This window comes from Callorhinus ursinus, unplaced genomic scaffold, assembly GCF_003265705.2.
Source record: "Callorhinus ursinus isolate GAN/ISIS: 27379988/994484 unplaced genomic scaffold, GSC_fseal_2.0 scaffold12, whole genome shotgun sequence".
In the NCBI taxonomy this organism is placed as follows: Eukaryota; Metazoa; Chordata; class Mammalia; order Carnivora; family Otariidae; genus Callorhinus; species Callorhinus ursinus.
This window is the reverse complement of record NW_027397074.1, coordinates 34330622-34352397: the sequence shown is the minus strand read 5'-3', so window position 1 is coordinate 34352397 and position 21776 is coordinate 34330622. Positions and strand designations below refer to the sequence as shown.

The following is a 21776-nucleotide window of genomic DNA, read 5'->3' as shown; positions in this document are numbered from 1 at the left end:
GGACAAACGTGAGAGTTAAAAACCTCTGGTCAACTGAGTTATAGCTGCCCGGCCCCCCCACTCCCACCAATATTGTGAAATTTACTTCCAGGAGCTTCACCAGGTACCCAGAGTAAAGATCAGAGAAAAATTCCCTTGTGCTTTTGGCAGGGGGAAGAGAATAGGAACCACTTTGAAATTGGCCAAAGCGCTCTGTTCTTTTTATTTTTTAAAATATTTATTTATTTGAGAATGAGAGAGAGCACGTGTGCATGTGCACATGTGCAAGAGGCAGGGTAGGGGGCCGATGGGGGGTGCTGGGGAAGAACAAGAAAATCCTTAAAGCAGACTCCCCACTGAGCACGGAGCCTGAGGTGGGGCTCCATCCCATGAGATCATGACCTGAAACCAAGGGTCAGTTGCCCAACTGATGGAGCCACCCAGGTGGCCCAAGAGCACTCTGTTCTTAACAAAGACTGCACTCAAGGAAACCAGTTAGCCAGAGCCTAACTGGTCTGGTGGGGAGGGAAATATCTAACTCCAGCCCACTCTAGCCATCCTGCCTCACCCTAAGCAGGAGAAAAAAACTAAGTGAAGTTCACAGTCCAGAGGCACAAGCTCACTAGGAGAGACCTACTCACGGGATTGTAGAACACCCCCCCCCCATTTCTAAAAGCCTATTTACAGTAGTTCCTTTTACTGAGTACATCATGTCTGGCTATCAGGAAAAAATTACAAGGCATTCCGAAAGGCAAACAAAAACAAAAACCACCTGCAATTAGAAAAGAAAGAGCAAGCATCAAAACCAGACATGGGGGACGCCTGGGTGGCTCCATCATTAAGTTGTCTGCCTTCAGCTCAGGTCATGATCCTGGGATCCTGGGATCAAGCCCCGCATCGGGCTCCCTGCTCCGCAGGGGGCCTGCTTCTCCCTCTCCCACTCCCCCTGCTTGTGTTCCCTCTCTCCCCATGTCTGTCTCTCTGTCAAATACATAAATAAAATCTTAAAAAAAAAACAGACATGGCAGGTAGGTATGTTGAAATCATCAGGCTAGGAATTTAAAATAATTATGATTAATATGCTAAGCATTGTATTGGATGGGTAGACAGCATGTAAGAACAGGTGAACAGTGTAAGCAGAAAGATGGAAACTATTCTAGAGATTAAAAAACCCTAATTGGAATGAAGAATGCCTTTAATGGGCTTATTAGTAGACTGGGCACAGCTGAGGAAAGAATCCCTGTGCTTGATGTTATATTAATAGGAAAGCAAAGAGAAGAAAGACTGAAAAACAGAACAGAATAGGTGAGAACTATGGGGCAATTAGAAAAGGTGTAACATAATGGGAATACCAGAGGAGAAGAAAGAGAAAAAGGAACAAGAGAAACATGTTAAATAATAATGACTAAGATTTTCCCTAAATGAATGCCAGGGACCAAACCACAGATCCAGGAAGCTCAGAGAACATCAAGCAGGATAAATGCCAAAAACTACACCTAGGCTTATCATTGCAACCTAGAGAAAATCAAAGAGAAAGAAAAATCCCAAAATAGGCTAGGGAGGAAAAAAAAATACCTTATCTATGGAGGAACAAAGATAAGAATAATATCCAATTTCTTCTCAGAAACAAGAAGAGAGCTAAGTGAAATATTTAGAGTGTTGAGAGAGGAAAACAAGCAAAACAAAAAACTACCAGCTTAGAATTCTGTGAAATGATCATTCACAAGTGAAGGAGAAAGAGCGACTTTCTCATACACAAAAATCAAGGGAGTTTGTTGCCTGTAGACCTATCTTGCAAGAAATGCTAAAAGTTTTTAGAGAAAGAATAATAGAAGTCAGAAACTCAGAAACTCATATCTACATAAAGGATGAGCATTGAAGAAGAAATACACGGAGGTAAAATAAAACCTTTTATCTTTAATTGATCTAACATAAGTTTGTTCAAAATAATAATATCAGCAATGTATTTGTGCATGCTTATGTAGATATCTTTTGTATGTATATATATGTATATATGTATATGCTTCTGTAGTACTATATATAAGTGAAATGAATGATAGCAATGATACAAGGAACAGACAGGAAGAACTAGGATTATTTTCTAATTGTAAGGACTCGCAGTACCTGCAAAGTGGCACAGTGCTATTTGAAAGTAGACTTGACTTAGTTGTAAATGTATATCACAAACTGCAGTATCACCACCAAAACAAGTAAAAAAAGAAAAATAATTGATATACTAAGAAAGGAGAGAAAATGGAATCCTATAAAATACTCATTTAAAACCACAAGAGGCAGAAAAAATAGAGTGAAAGACTGTATTTTCCAGCCTCCTAGCATTTAGGTCCTGGCCATAAGACTAAGTTCTGAACAGTGTAATGCAAGCAAAAGTAGTGTGTGCGTCTTTGAACAAGGCTTATCAGAAGGGGGGAGCTTGCCCTTTTCTTTTGAGTCTTCATCTTCCTGCTGACTGGAATTAAAACATGGTGGTTGAGCCCAAGGCAACCCAGCACCACAAGTCAAGGTGGCAGAATAATAGGATAGAAGGAGGGAAGTCCCAGTGATTGTGGGTTTTACCAGTCCTTGACTTTCCACATTGATCCAACACAGGAAGATCAACTTTATGTTTTAAGTCGCTGCTACTTTTGGTTATCTGCCCCTCAGAGCTGAACTTGACCCTATATAATAAAATGCAGAAAAAGAACTATATTAACCAGAAAGGGACTAAGTTCAGCAACCGTTAAAAAGAATACTCAAAGTAGAGAAAGAATAAAAATAATTTGAGTGACATAAAGATCATTCGCCAGAAACCAACAGCTAACACCTTTCTGTATGGTGAAATTCTAAAATATATTTCAATTAAAGTCACTGACTAGTTTGACAGCTATTGCCATTGTACTGATGGCCCTAATAAATGTAATAAAAGAAGAAAATGTAAAAAAAAATGTTTTCTTTATGGGAGCAATAAAAATGTGGAAATGAAATGGAAAACATTTCATTCACAATAGTAATGAAAACTATAAAAATACTTAGTAAATTTAACTAGAAAGATTCAGGGCCAGTTGTATAGAATTTTATTAAAGTTCAGAAAAAAATTAATCTTAGTGGAAGGCATACTTATTCTTGGATGGGCTTACTGATAACATAAAAATATCAGTGTTGTGTAAGTATATAAATATAATTCCTATTAGAATCTCAGCAGAGTTTTCTGTAATGGATTGCATAAAGTGATTTTTAAAAATTATGTGGAAAAATTAATACCCAAGAATAGCTAATAATATTTTGGAAAAAAATTATTAATGAGAGGGGAGTTGCCATACTACATATTAGAATACAGAATCATTGTGGTTTTGGCATACACACAGAAAAATAGATCAGTAGAAGAGAATAGAGAATCAAGAGGTGATCCCTGTTATATGTAAAAAAGTATGTTTTAGCTCAGAGAAATATACAGTTGATTTATTAAGTTGGGCTGCACACTGACTGTCCTCCTGAAACAAAATAAAGTAGGGCTCTAAAGTTCCATCTATGTCATATCATGAGGGACTTGAGCTCATTTCTGTGAATACTCCAGCCCATATTTTCAGGCTCCATCATTCCCCACAAACATCTAACTCTTGGCTACCTCTTGAGCTAAGGGGTATATGCTCCTACCATCTTGTCTGCCCTCAGAGGGATGAACTCAGGGAAGAGGCCCTCACGGAGCTCATCTGGGCAGGAATTCTGGGGTTCTAGTATCTGCAGCACAGTCCAGATTGGTGTGGGGGGAGGCACAGGGACATAGAGGGGGCATGGCCCTTTGGCCCTTCCGACTGCTCCATTAGAAGGCACTTGCCAGGAGGGGCCAGATGAGTGTTTCCTCAAGAGCATGGACTAGGACAGGGTACCTCTTGTCTACATCTCAGCTCAGTGGCATCACCATATTATCTTTCCTTCTGCCACCACAACTGCAACACACCCTCTCCATCAGCCAGGGTCTAGGAGGAAAGATAACTGGGAGCAGGAGAGCAGCCGACCTAAAATGGAAATATATCATGATCAAGAAATAAATCACTGCTGTTTATATTTTGGGGTCATTTTTATAACAGCATAACCTAGCCTTTCCTGAGGTGTATGTATGTCTGTGTGTATGCACACGTGTGTATATATGTTTATGAGCACATATGTAAACATATAGGTTTTTTTTAAAGATTTTATTTATTTATTCATGAGAGACAGAGAGAGAGAGAGAGAGAGGCAGAGGGAGAAGCAGGCTCCCGAGGAGCAGGGAGCCTGACGCGGGACCCGATCCCAGGACTCTAGGATCATGACCTGAGCCAAAGGCAGACGCTTAACCATCTGAGCCACCCAGGTGCCCGTAAACATAGAAGTTTTAAACGAGTTTGTTAACATGGGTTGCTGGTCAGGAATGTGTATAGAGGTTGGAAGACTAGAATGAAATGGGAAAGGGTAAGACAAGGCAAAACATAAAAGAAGGAAATAGTAAGAAAACAGATGACATGTTTTAAAAACATGTAAGATATAATATCGTTTATATAAAATGCCACATGTCCATGGGTATTTGTGCATAAGGAGACATGAAAAGATCGCCACTAAACATTAATGGCGATTATTTCAGGGTGGTGGGAAATCAAGTGAGTTTTCACTTTCTTGCTTAGAACTTTATGTCATTTGAATTTTCTAAATGATCCTGTTACTGAAGTAGCAAGAGAAAAACAGCAAAGCCAGTGTGCTTACAGAGGGAAACAGGGATAGTCTGGAGAATGTGAGCCAGTTTCTTTCCTTGACTGGAACTGCCTGACTTCCTTTTGGTCCCAACCCCTGTGACCGTCTTTCTCCTGGTAAACTGTGGTTTTCCCCCAGAATTTACCCAGAATCCAACAGTTTTATAGAATAGAAATCATGAAGTTTTCTCAGTTTCCTTAAATGGATTGGCTGATTTGTGAGGGAAGAAGACCACTGTAATTTGGTTTTTCATGTGTGCTGTCCGCAGGGTCATATTATCCTGATGCTGAGGGGATATTTTTGGCTTGTAGGCTGGTTGGGTTCCTTAGCATAAAGTGTTCACGATGGTAGTCAAACTCTCTTTTCAGACTGATTTCACAATCAAAAGATTTATGTTGGGTGGGAATTCAGGAATTAATTGTGGAGATCTGGAAGAGATGTAAAACCCTTAAGAGGGAAAAATATCTCTCAACATTCCTTGCTTAGGGCCTAGATCGACCTCCCCGATGCATCCTTTTAGCCAATATTTCTGCTTGCCATTTATAAAAATTGGGTAATATTTAAAAGAAAACAAGAATGGTATCTTAAAAAGATGATAAAAATAACCAAGATAACATAATGAAATGAAACAGTAAGGTAAAGTGGCATAAAATAAGCACTATAAAGTGGCAAAAATAAGTCAAGAATTAATAAAATATAGTGAAAGTTAGAGATGAGACAATAAAGACTTGAAATGAAAAGAGGAAAGAAAATAAAACTTAGAATTAAAAAGAAAATAATTTACCACAGGAACAAACTAAACTCGTAATACAGAATATATAAATTAGCTTAGAGAATATAGTAAGAAGGGTTAGAATAATACATGAGGACAGAACCCAGGGCTTAATTGGGACCCTTTGGCCTGAGGCTGCTTTGTAGAGTCTCTAACCTTCTGCTCCGTTCTTCTTTTTAGACTGGGAGTGTATTGGTGGGATTTCTGGACTTTGAGACTCCCAGATGGATAATATCAGAGAGCAGAGCCCTGAGTTTTTGGTCATGAAGCTCCCTTCTTGTATTCTCCCTATCATGACCCCAGTCGGCACTTCCAGTCAGGTGGAGGTAAGCCCAATAGCTCCTCAAACATATGACTGATGCAATTTTTATTTTGACAGATACTCAAATATTTGCTATTTTTTTGCACTCAGTATAGTTTCTTTGGGCAAAGGGAAAGAATACAATGAAATTTCAATTTAGCAAAAGCCCGTAAAATTTACAATTAGCCCTTACTTCCTTTTCAAAAGAGAAATCACTCTACATATTAGATCCTCCCAGTTTGTACAGTAGGTTTAAATTACTTCTGTGCCATTACTAGTTCATAGTACAAAGTTATGCTCTTTACTTCACATATGTGAATTTCTTAAAAATCTGATTTCTCTCCCAGTATCTACTGTATGTAATCCAAGAGGCATAGACTGATTTGGGTCTGAGAAATCTATGACTAATTTTAAGGCTTGAAGTCAGCAGTTTTGTTTTAGCTCTTTTAGCAAAAAAATACCCCAAACTTTTCTTAAGTGGAATTGATATTACTGAGATATGAGCAATGGTCAAGCTTTTTCTTGCTTGGAATAGCTTGAGATAATTTTATTTGATCAACCTGCAATGATTATGTCACAAGCAAAATGATTGGAAATGAACAAATGTCCTTGAATAAAATTTCACCTTGACTTGATTTCCATTTGATGAAATCTGTTTTAGTAAGCTTACATGTTGCATATAAGCAGTGCCACATGCATGCATTTCCTATAAACAGACAACAACAGATGGTAAACATTAAACATTATACTGAAAGTGACATACAAGAACAAATGTGGTTTAGAAAGATCTTGAAATTTGGGCAAATTTGATAAAGCAATAGCAATGCTGCTATTTGGAGAATTATGCACACTCAAAATTGTTGTTTATACCCTGGGCTCCTCATCATGTCTTCATTTCAGAGGAAGTACTTGGAAGAGTTTGCATAATTATTTGCAAAGTTTTCTATACCCTGAAACAGAACAGACCCTTTGCCTGGAATTCTAGGTGTCACAGGTATCACCTGTAATTTCTCTGCTTTGCTGCATGAACCTGGATTGTGTCCAGAGCTTAGAAAAGTTTCATATAATCTCTGGTTTCCTGACTTGACTTTTTGTCCCCAAATTCTGATCATCTCTTGCATTTCATATAATCTCTCTACAAAATGATAATTGATACTGACCTCCTCCCCCTTTTTATATCTTCTCCATACTTCCATGCCTTGTTCCATTCTTGCAGACACTGCATTGTCTTACATGACAGGCAGGCATTGGACAAGGCTAAGATCATGAGAATATTGTTGAAAATGGTTCAGTCCAACATAAATCAATTCAGTGCAGTTCTGAATTTAACAAACTAGATTCAAAAGGATTCAAATTAGATTAAAGTAGTTAAAACTTACCTTTTAAGCTCCTATCACACTTCAAATTGGAGATCCAAGTCCTCTTCATCTAGTTTCAGTTCTGGTCAGTAGCCTGTCTAACATGTAATAGGAATAAATCAAAAGAGCAATGTTTACTTCTTTTGGCACCTTAAGACCTTGTAGTTGTGAAAGAATTATTTACTCAAAGATTTATCATATTTATATCATCAATTTTGAGCCTAAGAGAGTAATTTCATTTCAAGAAACACCAGATGAGATAATTTGATCACTCAAATAGGAAGAGGTGATCTGAAATCTTAGAAAAATGTAGATTAGAAAATACATACCTTCCAACATTATGTCTTTGAATTTCTCAATTTAAAGGTAAAATCATCCATGTCTGAGACTATGAAGACAAAAAGCAGCATAACTTTAAAATCCAATATTATTAAGGGAAATGGGAAAAGAAAAGAGAATGTGGAAACTATGCAAACTATTTCCATGTGAAATGTAGTTCTTAAACTTCTAAGCTTGACCTACACTTCTCAAAATATCTCATCAACAGCAAAAATATATATTTTTAGGTATCAAGCTGTTCCAAAGTCTAAAAAGAAAGGAGTCTTTTTCTATTAAAAGGATAAAGTATGGTGCAAAAGTCATTTTCCTATCAAGCAATGGTCGTATCCAGGTTTTTTGTTTTTTTTTTTTAAACCTACCTAAACATCTTCTCATGCACCATGTTTTTTCAATCAGTTTTTGGCAACCTATCTTAAATTGAGAATTGAAACTGTTCCATTGAAGGCTCCCAGAGAAGAGAAAATGAAAAATTAAGTGCTGATTTCAGGCTTATTGAAGTCTCTGCCTAAATCTGCTTTTGAGAATTAATAGTGCCAGAGTTATTTCATTTGTGACTTATTTACCAGTTGGCCAAAATGAAAGAATAGAAATCATTATCTTATCACATCTTTGCCTCCACGGCCAGTAATTTCCCTTCAGTGAATGCCTCCTAATAATTTTTTTTACAGAAAAGTGATGTTTATATTAGAAAGCAGATATTCTCTTTATCTCTACTGGAGATGTCTCTTCACACCTAATGGATGGATGACACTTAAGCTTTGTGCTGTCTTTTGTGAAAAGCTTAGTACTTTTGGTACTTCTTGTATACCATGCAAAAACGATCAAGTTATTGTTTAACCCAAGGCCATTAATATGTGGCCTAAGTAGTGAAAAAAAATTGTATCACCATATGAATCTAAGTGATTTGAGGGCACATGCCTTGGCAAGGGGGAGAAAACTATATATATTTTTGAATTGGAACATTAAGAGATGGAAAAGATCTTTGAGATCATTCAGTCCAAACTTATTTTAGTTAGAGTCAACAAAATTAAAATCTAGATAGTTTTGGGTTGTGCTCCAAATCCCACAGATTGTTTAAAGCAAGAATCAAGCCCAGCTTTCAGAGTCCTGTTCTTCAAATGAATAAAATAAATGTCCGCAGTGTACTTTCAAGCAAAAAGGAATCTCTAAAGTTGTTCACTTGCCCACAAGCACTGTCAGTCAAGCTGTATATTGTGAATATCATGATTCAGTTAGAAAAAAAAAAAACAAACACTTCTGTTTTCATTTGAAGTTGGGCCACAAATACTTAAACATGTGGTTGGCAAAAAGCTAAATTTCCATCAAAGAATTATGTTTTGTTGAGCTGATTTTTCCCATCTGATCCAATGGCAAAGCCAGCCAATTCTGAACAGTATTGGATAGCCCTAGATGATAGTGATAATAATTACTACACGTGATTTATGAAGCTTATTACAATTCTTTGTGTTGAGTTTCATTCTTGGAATATGGCTAAGCCAATAGTTCTCTTCACCTTGGGTGAACATTGTAATCACCTAGGGGGCTTTGAAAATACAAATGTCTGTGTCCCAATCACAGAAGTTTTTATTTCATTGGTTGGGGATTCAAGACGGGCATCAGATTTTATTTTGAAAGCTCTCTGGGTGATTCTAATGTGGAGCTAAGAACCGCTGGGTAAGAAAATGTGAATGACATTGTAGCTGGTTGGAGGTCCTTTGAAATCTCAGCTGTTGCTCCAGTCTTCTTAAGAATCTCTGCTTTTTTATATAAGACTGATGAATCACCGACCTCCACCTCTGAAACTAAACAACCAAACAATAAAGAATGGATGGCTCAGTTGGAAGAACGTGAGACTCTTGATTTCTGGGTCATGAGTTTGAACCCCATGTTAGGTGTAGAAATTACATAAATTAATTAGTTAATTAAGAAAAAGAAAACAAAGAATCTGTGTCTGCTCTTGTGTCTCACGGCTAATGCGGTCAGCTACTGTGTTAGAGATCTCGAAAGTAGGGGATGATTCCATTTCTTCTTTTAACCCTTAAGGATTCTGTTCCTGAGGAGTTCCTACCTGGATTCTAGTATTCTCCTGTCCTGATACAGCCAAGGTGTGGGGGAAATTAAGTGCAAACCAAGTGCATTGCTATGGTGGGTCAGAGTTCCTCATGTTTTGTCTGGCCGTTAGCAGGGACATGCATTGATATTTTGCAAGTACTCAAAGTCAACAAAACAGTGCTGTGACACATCCTTTTTAAAGTTCTTTTAGGTGTGCCTCAGTGGCTGAGCGTCTGACTCTTGGTACCTGCTCAGGTCCTAATCTCATGGGTCATGGGATTGAGCTCCACACTCAGTGGGGAGTCTGCTTGAAGATTCTGTCCCTCTGCCCCTTCTCCCTGCTTGTTCCCTTTCTCTCTCTCTCTAAAATAAAATAAAATAAAATAAAATCCTTTTAGACTTTGAGCACAGTTTGATATTGTCTTACGTATTTTTGTTATTTTGCATGATTAAGGTACCTAATTACATGTGTGACAAAAAGAAAAAAGATAATGTGACAATGTGAAAGTACCTCCCAGTTCCCAAAATTACTTAAGGGGCTTGTTAAATTTTTCCCTATTCTGAACTAACTCTAGAGTAATATTTCTGGTCCACTTGTAAAGTATACCTTTCCAGACTACTCTAATTTTATACCAGCTCACCTCCATATTAACTATAGTGAATAAATAATATCCCTAAGCTTAAAGGTCTCTGGATAAAGTTACCCATGTGAGATGGGGCCCAGTTGCATGTCAAAAGCTACCCCTGCGACTTTTAAGTTGGAGTTGTACTGAAATCATGTTGTGGTTGTTTGTGGGGTGTTTTTTGGCTCATAACATTTTATATTAATGTCACTTCTCTACAGCTTGGCTGTCCCCAAACCTCTGGTGCTGTCTCAGTTTTGGTTTCCAACACTATTATATATGTCACGTGAACTGGTTTTCGAGGATTTCAAACATATTTTCCAAATTTGAGATAAAACTAACATTGTTTGTTGTTGTTTTTGTATTGAGGTAATGACAAGGAAGTTGCTATGCAGGTAATTACATTGATGATGATAAGGTAATTAATCAGTTTCACAGGTTCTAACAAACCCAATGACCTTTTTCTAAAACTATTTTGTAATCTTTTACTCATCTGAAATGAAATTCGTGGAATATACAGATCTATTTATACATGTAATTTATTTATTTATTTATTTATTTATTTTTTATTTTTTTGGTTTTCTTTTTTTCAATTTTATTTTATTATATTATGTTAGTCACCATACAATACATCACCAGTTTTCGATGCAGTGATCCAGGATTCATTGTTTTCGTACAACCCCCAGTGCTCCATGCAGTATGTGCCCTCCTTAATACCCATCGCCAGGCTAACCCATCCCCCTACCCCCCTCTCCTCTAAAACCTTCATTTTGTTTCTCAGAGTCCATGGTTCATCTCTCCTTCAGATGTGCCCCCCTTCATAGAGCACTGGGTGTTATACGCAAACAGTGAATCATGGAACACTACATCAAAAACTAATGATGTAATGTATGGTGATTAACATAACATAATTAAAAAAAAAAAAAACTACACTGAGATACCATCTTACACCAGTTAGAATGGCAAAAATTGACCAGGCAAGAAACAACAAATGGTGGAGAGGTTGTGGAGAAAGGGGAACCCTCTTACACTGTTGGTGGGAATGCAAGTTGGTACAGCCACTTTGGAAAACAGTGTGGAGGTGCCTCAAAAAATTAAAAATAGAGCTACCCTATGACCCAGCAATTGCACTACCGGGTCTTTACCCCAAAGACACAGATGTAGTGAAAAGAAGGGCCATATGCACCCCAATGTTCATAGCGGCAATGTCCACAATAGCCAAACTGTGGAAAGAGCTGAGATGTCCTTCAACAGATGAATGGATAAAGACGATGTGGCCCATATATACAATGGAATACTACTCAGCCATCAGAAGGAATGAATACCCGACTTTTACATCAACATGGATGGGACTGGAGGAGATTATGCTGAGTGAAATAAGTCAAGCAGAGAAAGTCAATTATCATATGGTTTCACTTATTTGTGGAATATACATATAATTTAAACTAATACAGATTGCCACGATATAAAGAAACATGAAGAAGTATAAGAAAAGTGCCTTACAGCAAAACCATATGTATGCCAATATGTAAATGCACAGCTACTATTTCCCAAAAATATAAACACAGCCTTGCGCATTTTCCAAAGGCACCAGAATAACCGGTCTCACCTCTTTGAGAGGCATTGCCTGTGACATGTCCTTCTTACTATAATGCCCAATCCTGACTCTCCAAAATTCTCCATCTTTTGGTTCTCAAACTATCTTACTTTCCACCACTGTGCTTGGCTTTTCTCTTTGTGCAGAAGCAATAGATTTGTTGCTCCAGCTGCCTCTTCCAATGCTGATAGATAGGCTGGTTTCTTTTTCATGCTGGAGTTTGATACCGTAACAGTCTTCTAGAGAAAGAGCCACTGAAAAAGTTTATGTTCTTAGCTTTCCCTGGTCTGGCTGAGGATGAAGGAGCAGGGGAATCTCCCTTTCTATGTGAAAGTTCCCATTTCTTTTCCTGGGCTTCTGATTGTACCAGTTCTAGGACGCCCAGTTTGTTAAAATGTTAACAGTCTGCCTTCCCCTACAGAAAACATGCTATCTGTTACAGATTGAAAGAGAATACATTTGAGACCCGTGTGAATTACTGTTTTTCCAAACTATTTACTCATTATATCTTTAAAGGTCACCAGTACACATAAGTGTTTCAACTTTCGGGAATTTATTCACTGCTGGTAACTTAAATGAGGCCACCCTGTTTTTCATTACTGGCTGGTATTTTTAAGTCTGTGAGTTCTGAACTTCTAACGTGGTAGCAGAACAGAATAGCTTGGTTTCAACATTCTGAATCGTGGCGAGGAGGTTTCACATTCCCAAGATGACCATAGGAACCGGATGTGATGTCATCCCCTTTAGTCACCGGCATTCTCCTAAATAATATTTTTGCCACATTGGGCAAGATCTGAGGGGTCTAAGTTGCAGTTAAAACATCGCCAAGTTTCTGTTTGAGCAGGATAAAATGATGATCTCTTATGATTATTTATTTTTTAAGATTTTATTTATTTATTTGACAGAGAGAGAGAGAGATGGAGAGAGCACAAGCAGGGGGGAGTGGCAGGCAGAGGGGGAGGGAGAAGCAGGCTTCCCGCTGAGCAAGGAGCCTGATGCGGGACTTGATCCCAGGATCCCAGGATCATGACCTGAGCTGAAGGCAGTTTGCTTAGCCAACTGAGCCACCCAGGCGCCTGATAATTTATTTTTATTCTCTCTTTAGAAACACTGTTATTTGATGGAGGAATAAACAGTTTTTAATAGTTTACTCCACATGGTGGGATCACGTGTGGTTTCCATTTGTTTGATTAGGCTTTGCCAGATTTTAAAACTTGTCACTATAAACAAGATTCTTTTTATAATTAAAAAGAAACCTGCTACATACTATCACAGTTATAATCAATATTGTTAATTTTTTTTTCAAATGAATGTTTTATCACTGTTCTGGGTAAGGGCCTTGAGGAAATTTGCCAAGATTCTTGTGCTTCTTACACTTTCATGTGCATAGACATCACCTGGCATGCTATTAAAATGTAGATTCTGGGGGCGCCTGGGTGGCGCAGTTGGTTGAGCATCTGACTCTTGGTTTCAGCTCAGGTCCTGATCTCAGGGACTTGAGATCCAGCCCCGTGTTGGGCAAAGGGCTCAGCGTGGAGTTTGCTTGAGTTTCTCTCGCCCTCTCTCTCCCCCTGCCCCTCCCACTTGTGCTCTCTCTCTCTCTCTAATAAATTAATAAAAATTTTTTTAAAAATGTAGATTCTGATTCAGGAAGTCCTGCATTGACCTTAGAAAGTCCTTGGTGATCCTCTTGCTGATGCTGCTGGTCAGATAACCACACTTTGAATGGCAACTTCTGACCCCCAGTTTCAAACTTTAGCTCACATGAAAACTGAGGGTTTGTTAAAAGTTCAGATTGCTGCTCATCCCAACCCCACCCTGCTGTTTCTGGTTCAAAAGGTCTGGGGTTGGGCCCGAGGATTTGTATTTCTAAGTAAATTCGCAGGTGAAGTGGATGCTGCTTCAGGAATTTAGTGATGGCAACTCTGGGGCCCTGTTAATCCCGGTCTGGTTCCCAGACCACATAAACCTCAGCATCCCTCAGGAGCTTGTTAGAAATGCAGAATCCCAGGCCCCACCCTGGACCTACTAAATGAAAAGTCATATTTTAACAAGATCCACAGGCGATTCACGTGTTAAAATTTGAGAAGCATTGTCTAGACAGTCTCTTAGTTCCTGTAAATCAGTGACTCTCAACTTTAGCCACCTGTTATAACCAACTGTGGAATTTTAAAAATCCTGATGGCTAGGCCGAACCTCAGAATAATTCCATCAGAATCTCTGTCACTGGGACCAAGACATCATTAGTTTCTAAAACTCCACAGGGGATTCAATGTGTGGCCAAATTTGAGAACCACGTTGTAGAGGACACCGGAGAATGGAAAGGTAGACATCAAACAAATGAAGACTTCCAGGCATTCCTTTTCCCTCTTGCTACCTTGTTAGACAATGTGGCATCAGCCATTGGGCAAACAGGAAACAGTTTGGGTCAGGGCATTAAGTTGCTTTGCTATACTGGATTTCAGGAATCTACATATACATTTTGGCTCTGTTGCCTGGCCTCACTTTGCTCTAGCTTTCTCATATGCAAACAGAAGTTAACTGATCTTGTGTTCTGCCCTCTCTGGGCTGAGACCTTAGAAATATAGCCCCCTGCCATTTGGGTTGTTGTGTTCCTACTTTAATTCAAAAGTGTTATATTCTGTTCTCTATTTAGATTTTAATGGGAACAGGAAGAGCTCCTGCATGGGTAGAATATACCAGGATCCAGATTAAGCTACTTTAGAGAGATAAAGATCATATAATTTAGGAGACACAAGAGGTGATTTATGTGATAGATTAAATAGAATAAAATGCTATCCTCTACCATATGTAGGACATTTTCCCTAAAAGCATAGAGTGGTCTTGTGTGGGCATGTGAGTTGCAACACTTGCTATTATAAGTCTCCCTAATATTCTCAAAGCCTTTAAACCTTTTCAAGGCCAGCCAAAGGTTTGTGGTTGATGGTTGATTTTGGAAGACATTCATGCATTACTCAGCTATGAAGAAGTGTTAGATTGTTATTTCTAAGGGTAATAAAAACTGCTTTTAATTCTGGATAATATTTCTTAATTTTATGTTCCAGGAAAGGGTAAACTCCATTTCTATGTACATACCATGGGAATTTCTGTATGCATAAGGGCCATGATCTAGTTTGTTCTGAAAAGAGAAGCATAGTTTATGAAGAGAATGAAATTTATTCCAGTCCATGGCCATCATTTTGGCGGCTTGCTGGTTTCGTCAGCTAGTGGGAGGTTCCGGAGAGCGGGGCCGGGGGTGAAAGGAGGCTTTGTCCCATGGGGAGGAGGGTCTAGGGTTGGGTATATCGCCGCCTGTGAGGCAGGCCTGCAGACCTTGGTGCCCGCGACTGCCCGGGTCGCTCAGCTGTCATCACTTCACTGCGCCCAGAGGCCCCGATGGCGGCGGCTGCGCCCAGGGACCCGGCTCAGGTGTGAAAGGTTAACCCAGGACTGGGTACCAGGATGTGCAAGTGCCTCAAGGTCAAGAAGTCAAGAATGTTCAAAAACCACAGGTCTCCTTTCTTTCAGGTAAAGCAGAACTGAGAGACCCACATGTCACTGTCAAAGAGCATGAAGGGATGAAGGTCAGGGAGCCTGAAGAGACCAGTATAGAGGTGTTCATCAGACGATGTTGTAGGTTCATAATCGGGGTTATTCAAAAAGATAAAATGGAAGGAAGTAAAAGGAGACCAACATATTCATCAGGATGAGATTGGCTTTTGTCCCATCAAGATGAGAATGGAGCTTGGGGCTTCGGTTTCACAGAAAGGTCTGGGGGAAAGGCCATGGCCATGAATGTGTTGGATTTGCTGCTTGTGCGTGAGCAGAACAAGGACGTGGCACCACTTGGTAGATGAGGCCAGAGCACATGATGCCAGTGAAGGACAAGATGCATACATGCCGTGAGATAATGTTTCTGGAATATCCAATAAACAGTACTATATATTTTTTCAAAAAAAGAAAAGAAATTTCTTCTAAATTCCTCCTCAGAAGTGAGGAATATCTTTGAGAGTTTTCCACCTTTGTATCTTTGTCAACTTTTAAATTTATTTAAATCTTTTTGATTAAACTTCTGTCACCTCACAGGCTAAAAATTCCCATAAATTCGTCACCTATTTTTTGCCACCTATTCCTTTCGCTTTTCCTACATTTCCTTGCCCTAGTGAGGCAGGAGTTGTTGATCTTGACTCCTTCCTGTCTTCCTGATTCCAGTCCACAGGGGAGACTTTTCCCAACACCGCCCATATCTCCTTCATCGCGTGGACTGTCCCTGTGGACTGTTGCATGGACTGTCGGGATGCTCTCTGTCCTGTGCTTGCTTTCCTAAGGGCAGCAGCTTAACTACACACAGTGCCAGATATGGTTTTCACTGAGGCCAGGACACAGTTCTTAACATCTTTCTGAATGTGCCCAGGATTGTGTTGACTTTTGTTTAGAGTTTTGTTTTCATGGGGTTCATTCTGTTGTACATTTTGGATATCTTAGGAACAAATTGATTCCTCCCAGGTCCCCTTCCCAGCTGTAGCTCAGAGTCCAGTGTCATCACCCTATAAGGACAAGAGGGATTATTCTTCCCTAACTCTGTTACCTAGATCAGTCAAATTAACCAAATAATTACCAAATGGTCTTTTCCCTGTGGCTGGTGGGACACAGTCACAGTTTCCCAAGGAGGGGGATGAAATTGAGTGGTTGTGTAAGAGAATGGATGTACACAATACTATTTCATCATCACCTCTGTGTACTGGGTTGTACAGCAGATCTCTAGAACATATTCATCTAGCAGAACTGAAACTTTATACCCATTGAACAAAAATTCCCCATTTTCCCCAACCCCCAACCCCTGGAAATCACTATTGTATTTTCTGCTTCTATGAGTGACTATTTTAGATTCTTCACATAAATACAATCATGCAGTATTTGTCCTTCTGTGACTGGCTTATTTCATTTAGTGTGATGTCCTCCAGGTTCATCCATATCACAAATGGTAGAATTTCCTTCCTTTTAGAGGCTGAATAATATTCCATTTTGTGTATGTACCATGTTTTTTAAAACCCATTCATCAACTGGGGGACAGTTGGGCTGTTTCCATACCTTGTGAATTATTGTGAATCATGCTGTATGAACATGGGAGAGAAGATATCTCTTTAAGAGCCTAATTTTAGTTCTTTTGGTTAGATATCCTGAGGTGGGATTCCTGGATCATAAAGTAACTCTACTTTTAATCTTTGGAGGGAACTCCATACTATTTTCCATAGTTACTTCAGGGTAGTTCTCATGTTAAGGCTTCTCAGCACAAACCAACCACAAAAAAACACAAAAAACAAACAAACAAAAGGGACACAAGGAAACTTTGGGAGGTATTGGATAGGTTTATTACCTTAGTGGTGATGGTATGGGTATTTGCATGTGTCTAAATTGTACATATCAAGTATGTGCAGTTCTTCATATGTCAATTATATCTCAATAAGCCTGTTAAAAAAGATATATATATCTGTAACTGACTCTGATGCATGACTTTGTGGCTAAGGATGAGAGAAGAGATACAGTGAATCTTTTCAAAGGGAAAGGGTCAAGAGGTTGAGGGAGATTGGGCACATGAGTATTGCCATCACATTTCAGTGAATACAGAACCCCTGCTGGGGAACCTTGCCAGTATTAAAAGCTGAGAGCATGGAACCAGCTGGTAAGTACCTGGTTAAACACTCTTACCTTGTATTACCTAAGACCTTTCTCTGCCAGGCATTAAAACATAGATCCAAGATCCAAATTAAACCATCACAAAATATTGCAGGGACACCATTTTAATCAGGTTGAAAACAAAATCCCCACCATAAACATTATGGAGAAACTTACTAAATAAAACAGTAAACCATGGCACTCTTAACTACATGGAAGACTCAAAAATAAAGGTCCTTAGGCGATCCTCCTTGCCTCCTCCATAAATGTTAGTAAATGTGTAACAATCGTGTTTGGAGCTGGGGGTGAGGGGATTGATTTGTAGCATTTGTCATTTCTGTCCAATAACGATTCCTGTCATGACTGATTTCAAGCTATTGGGTAGGGATGTTCACAACAGACTCTGGCAAGTTAGTATGAGCCGGCCCAGGCCCAGCACACCACCATATACCAGCTACCAAAACGTTTGTGATTTTTTGGGCTTCCAGATCTCATTTTCCTTTCACTTTCAAATATTCCAGAGACTTACTACTCATAGGGTATCTCAAAGGTATATTTTCCCTGGCAGATGTTATCTTCAAAATTTACTGCTGTACTGTTTATTTCAGGAGGGTTTTAGAATCATCTCAGGAATTTCCAGTGAAGTATATTTTCCCATCCGACCAATGTTCCTAGAATCCCTGCAAAACTGTGACGGTAAAATAAAGAAAAAAAAAAAAAGCAGTGCAGTTGGCATCCAATAGTATATTCAGGAGTCAAGGTACAAAACCTAAACCATAAGTCACAGTACTAAGAATGTTTAGGGCTGATTTAAAAATCATCTCAAGGGCGCCTGGGTGGCTCAGATGGTTAAGCGTCTGCCTTCGGCTCAGGTCATGATCCCGGGGTCCTGGGATCAAGTCCCGCATCAGGCTCCCTGCTCCTTGGGAGCCTGCTTCTCCCTCTGCCTCTCTCTCTCTCTCTGTCTCTCTGTCTCTCATGAATAAATAAAATAAAAAAATAAAAAAATAAATAAAAAATAAAAATCATCTCAAGCCATGTTTCTCAAAAAATTTGTTTCTTCTTGCTATGTATGTCCATAGCTATGAAAGCTAAACAAAAATGTAATAGCCTCTAGAAATGTTATGTCTTCCCCGCCCCCAGTTGAAACCACAAAATCTGTGAATATTGACCCGAGTCAAGTTTTTGCCCATTTTTGCAATCTGTAATTTCATTGTAAGAATTGTTTGTTTTAAAAAATTTCAATATGTGTTCTTTTTAAAAGATTTTTCACTTATTTATTTGAGAGAGAGAGCATGAGTGGGGTGAAGGGCAGAGGGAGAAGCAGACTCCCTGCTGAGCAGGGAGCCTGATGAAGGGCTCAATCCCAGGACCATGACCTGAGCCGAGGGCAGATGCTTAGCCAACTGAGCCACCCAGGTGCCCCTCAATATGTCTTCTTAAATATATATACCCTGCTCTCTCCAGCCATTAGATCCAAAATGTTTGGGAAGGAATAGAGAGCAATTTGACAGATCTCTACTTCTCATTGAGAAACTGATCTAAAGACTGAGCACACTGTCAGTGGTCATCTACTATAATAGGTGGAAGGGGCAGCCCTTTCCTAATTGTAGCAACAAATAGATCACCACCCTCTGGTAAACTAGACTTCCCATTAAAAATTGATGTGTACCTTTAATAATGAAGGAAATTGAAGAGGACATAAAGAAATGAAAAGCCATTCCATGTTCATGGACTGAAAGGACAAATATTTTTAAAATGTCTGTACTACCCAAAGCAATCTACACATTCAATGCAATCCCTATCAAAATACTAACAGCATTTTTCACAGACTAGAACAAACAGTCCTAAAATTTGTATGGAGCCACAACAGATCCTGAACAGCCAAAGCAACCTTGAAAAAGAAAAACAAAGCTGGAGGCATCACAGTTCTGGAGTTCAAGTTATCTTACAAAGCTGTAGTAATAAAAACAATATGGTGCTGGCACAAAAATAAACACATAGATCAACAGAACAGAATAGAAAACCCAGAAATGAACCCACAACTAAATGGTCAACTAGTCTTTGGAAAAACAAGAAAGAATATCCAATGGGAAAAAGAATGTCTCCTCAACAAATGGTGTGGAAAACTAGACAGCAACGTACAAAAGAATGAAACTAGACCACTTTCTTACATTACACAAAAATAAATTCAAAATGGATTAAAGATCTAAATGTGAGAACTAAAACCATAAAAATCCTAGAAAAGAACATAGGCAGTAACTTCTTTGACATCAGCCATAGCAACTTCTTTCTAGTTATGCCTCCTGGGGCAAGGGAAACAAATATGAACTTTTGGGACTACATCAAAGTAAAAACCTTCTGCACAGTGAAGGAAACAATTAACAAAACTAAAAGCAACCTATGGAATGGGAGAAGATATTTGCAAATGACATATCTGATAAAGGGTTAGTATTCAAAATATATAAAGAACTTAAAATACTTAACACCCAGAAAACCAAATAATCCAATTGAAAAAGGGGAGAAGTCATGAATAGACATTTTTCCAAAGAAAACATACAAATGGCCAACAGATACGTGAAAAGATGTCAACATCACTTATTGTCAGGGAAATACAAATCAAAACTACAATGAGATACATGTCCGAAGGACTAAAATCAACAATACAAGAAACAACAGGGGTTGGATGTGGAGAAAGAACTCTCTTGCACTGTTGGTGGGAATGAAAACTGGTGCAGCCTCTGTGGAAAACAGTATGGAGAGTCCTCAAAAAGTTAAAAATAGAACTACCCTAGGATCCAGCAATCACACTACTAGGTATTTACCCAAGAATATAAACATACTAATTTGAAGGGATACATGCACCCTGATATTTATAGCAGCAGCATCTACAATAGCCAAATTATGGAAACAGCTCAAATATCCATCGATTGATGAATGGATAAAAAAGATGTGATATATATATGGAATATTAGTCATAAGAAGAATGAAATCTTGCTGTTTGCAACAATATGGATGGTGCTAGAGAGTATAATGCTAAGTGAAATAAGTCAGAGAAGGATAAATACCATATGATTTCACTCATATGTGGACTTTAAGAAACAAAAGAGCAAAGGAGAAAAAAGAGAGAGACAAAAGAAACAGACTCTTAACTATAGAGAACAAACTGACGGTTACCGGATGGGGGTGCGTAGGGGGATGGGTGAAGTAGGTGCTAGGGATTAAGGAGTGTGCTTGCAGTGATGAGCACCAGGTGATGCCTGGAGGTGCTAATCACTGTGTTGTACACCTGAAAATGATATTACACTGTATGTTAACTAACTGGATTTTAAATTAAAACTTTAAAAAGATAAAAAAAATTATCTTTAGTTAAAAAAATTGATATGTACCTTTGTATTTTATTCTTCTGAAAGGCAAATCCTTTGAAAACTAGTTCAATAATTTAGAAAGTAAAGCATTCAACCTAAAAAATCTTATGTTCTGGGGCACCTGGGTGGCTCAGTCGTTAAGCGTCTGCCTTTGGCTCAGGTCATGATCCCAGGGTCCTGGGATCGAGCCCCGCATCAGGCTCCCTGCTCAGCCAGGAGCCTGCTTCTCCCTCTCCCTCTCCCCCTGCTTGTGTTCCCTCTTTCGCTGTCTCTCTCTCTGTGTCAAATAAATAAATAAAATCTTTAAAAAAAAATCTTATGTTCTAATACAATGTTTATGGCTAGGTAAATCTCTGTCAATAGCCTATACAAATAAAATTGCAAGAAAATTAAATACATTAGATATTCTGTGGAATGTATTAATTGCGGATTAGACTAACATTAACATTGCATTGAATTCTCTGACCTCACAATAAATACCGATACTACCTGAGCAGGACAGTATGGAAGTCTTAGGTTGTTAATAAAATATTACATAGCAAAATTCAAATCTGCTCATTGTTAATTTAATGGCATTGTTTGGATATCTCTAGATTCTTGGGGGATACCAGCTAAATGAAGTGAATGAGACACAATTACCTAAAGTATTCCACTAATTTTAAATATATATGTATGCATATAGTTAATAAATACCTGTATTTCAGAATAACAAAAAACAACGTATGCATGCTACTTCACATAAGACCTAGATGTTGCCATTGTTTTCATGTACTGGCATTTGAACATGTGAAATGGTAAATGCTCTCATTTTTACTAAAGAAAGTACAGGATGGGTGAACTCTCATAAGAAGGTTGTGGTTAATACTTGTCTAGATGTTAGTTTTCCATTATACCACAGTTGTTTTGTTAGTTAAAACATTCTTGTTACTGAGGAGAAAAATTATTTAACAGGTGAGCAATATATTCTATGTTGTTTCCTAACGAATTCT

At 38.6% G+C, this 21776-nt stretch overlaps 2 long non-coding RNA genes across 2 annotated transcripts in view; both read left to right on the top strand.

Moving 5' to 3' along the window:
- The window catches only part of LOC141373867 (uncharacterized), a 420551-nt gene that overhangs the window by 56194 nt on the left and 342581 nt on the right, over window positions 1-21776 (top strand). The window lies entirely within an intron of this gene.
- On the top strand, window positions 1653-18683 carry LOC141373865 (uncharacterized). Its single transcript, XR_012380240.1, has 3 exons — window positions 1653-1875; window positions 5654-5799; window positions 15272-18683. It is a non-coding gene; the product is annotated as an uncharacterized lncRNA (long non-coding RNA).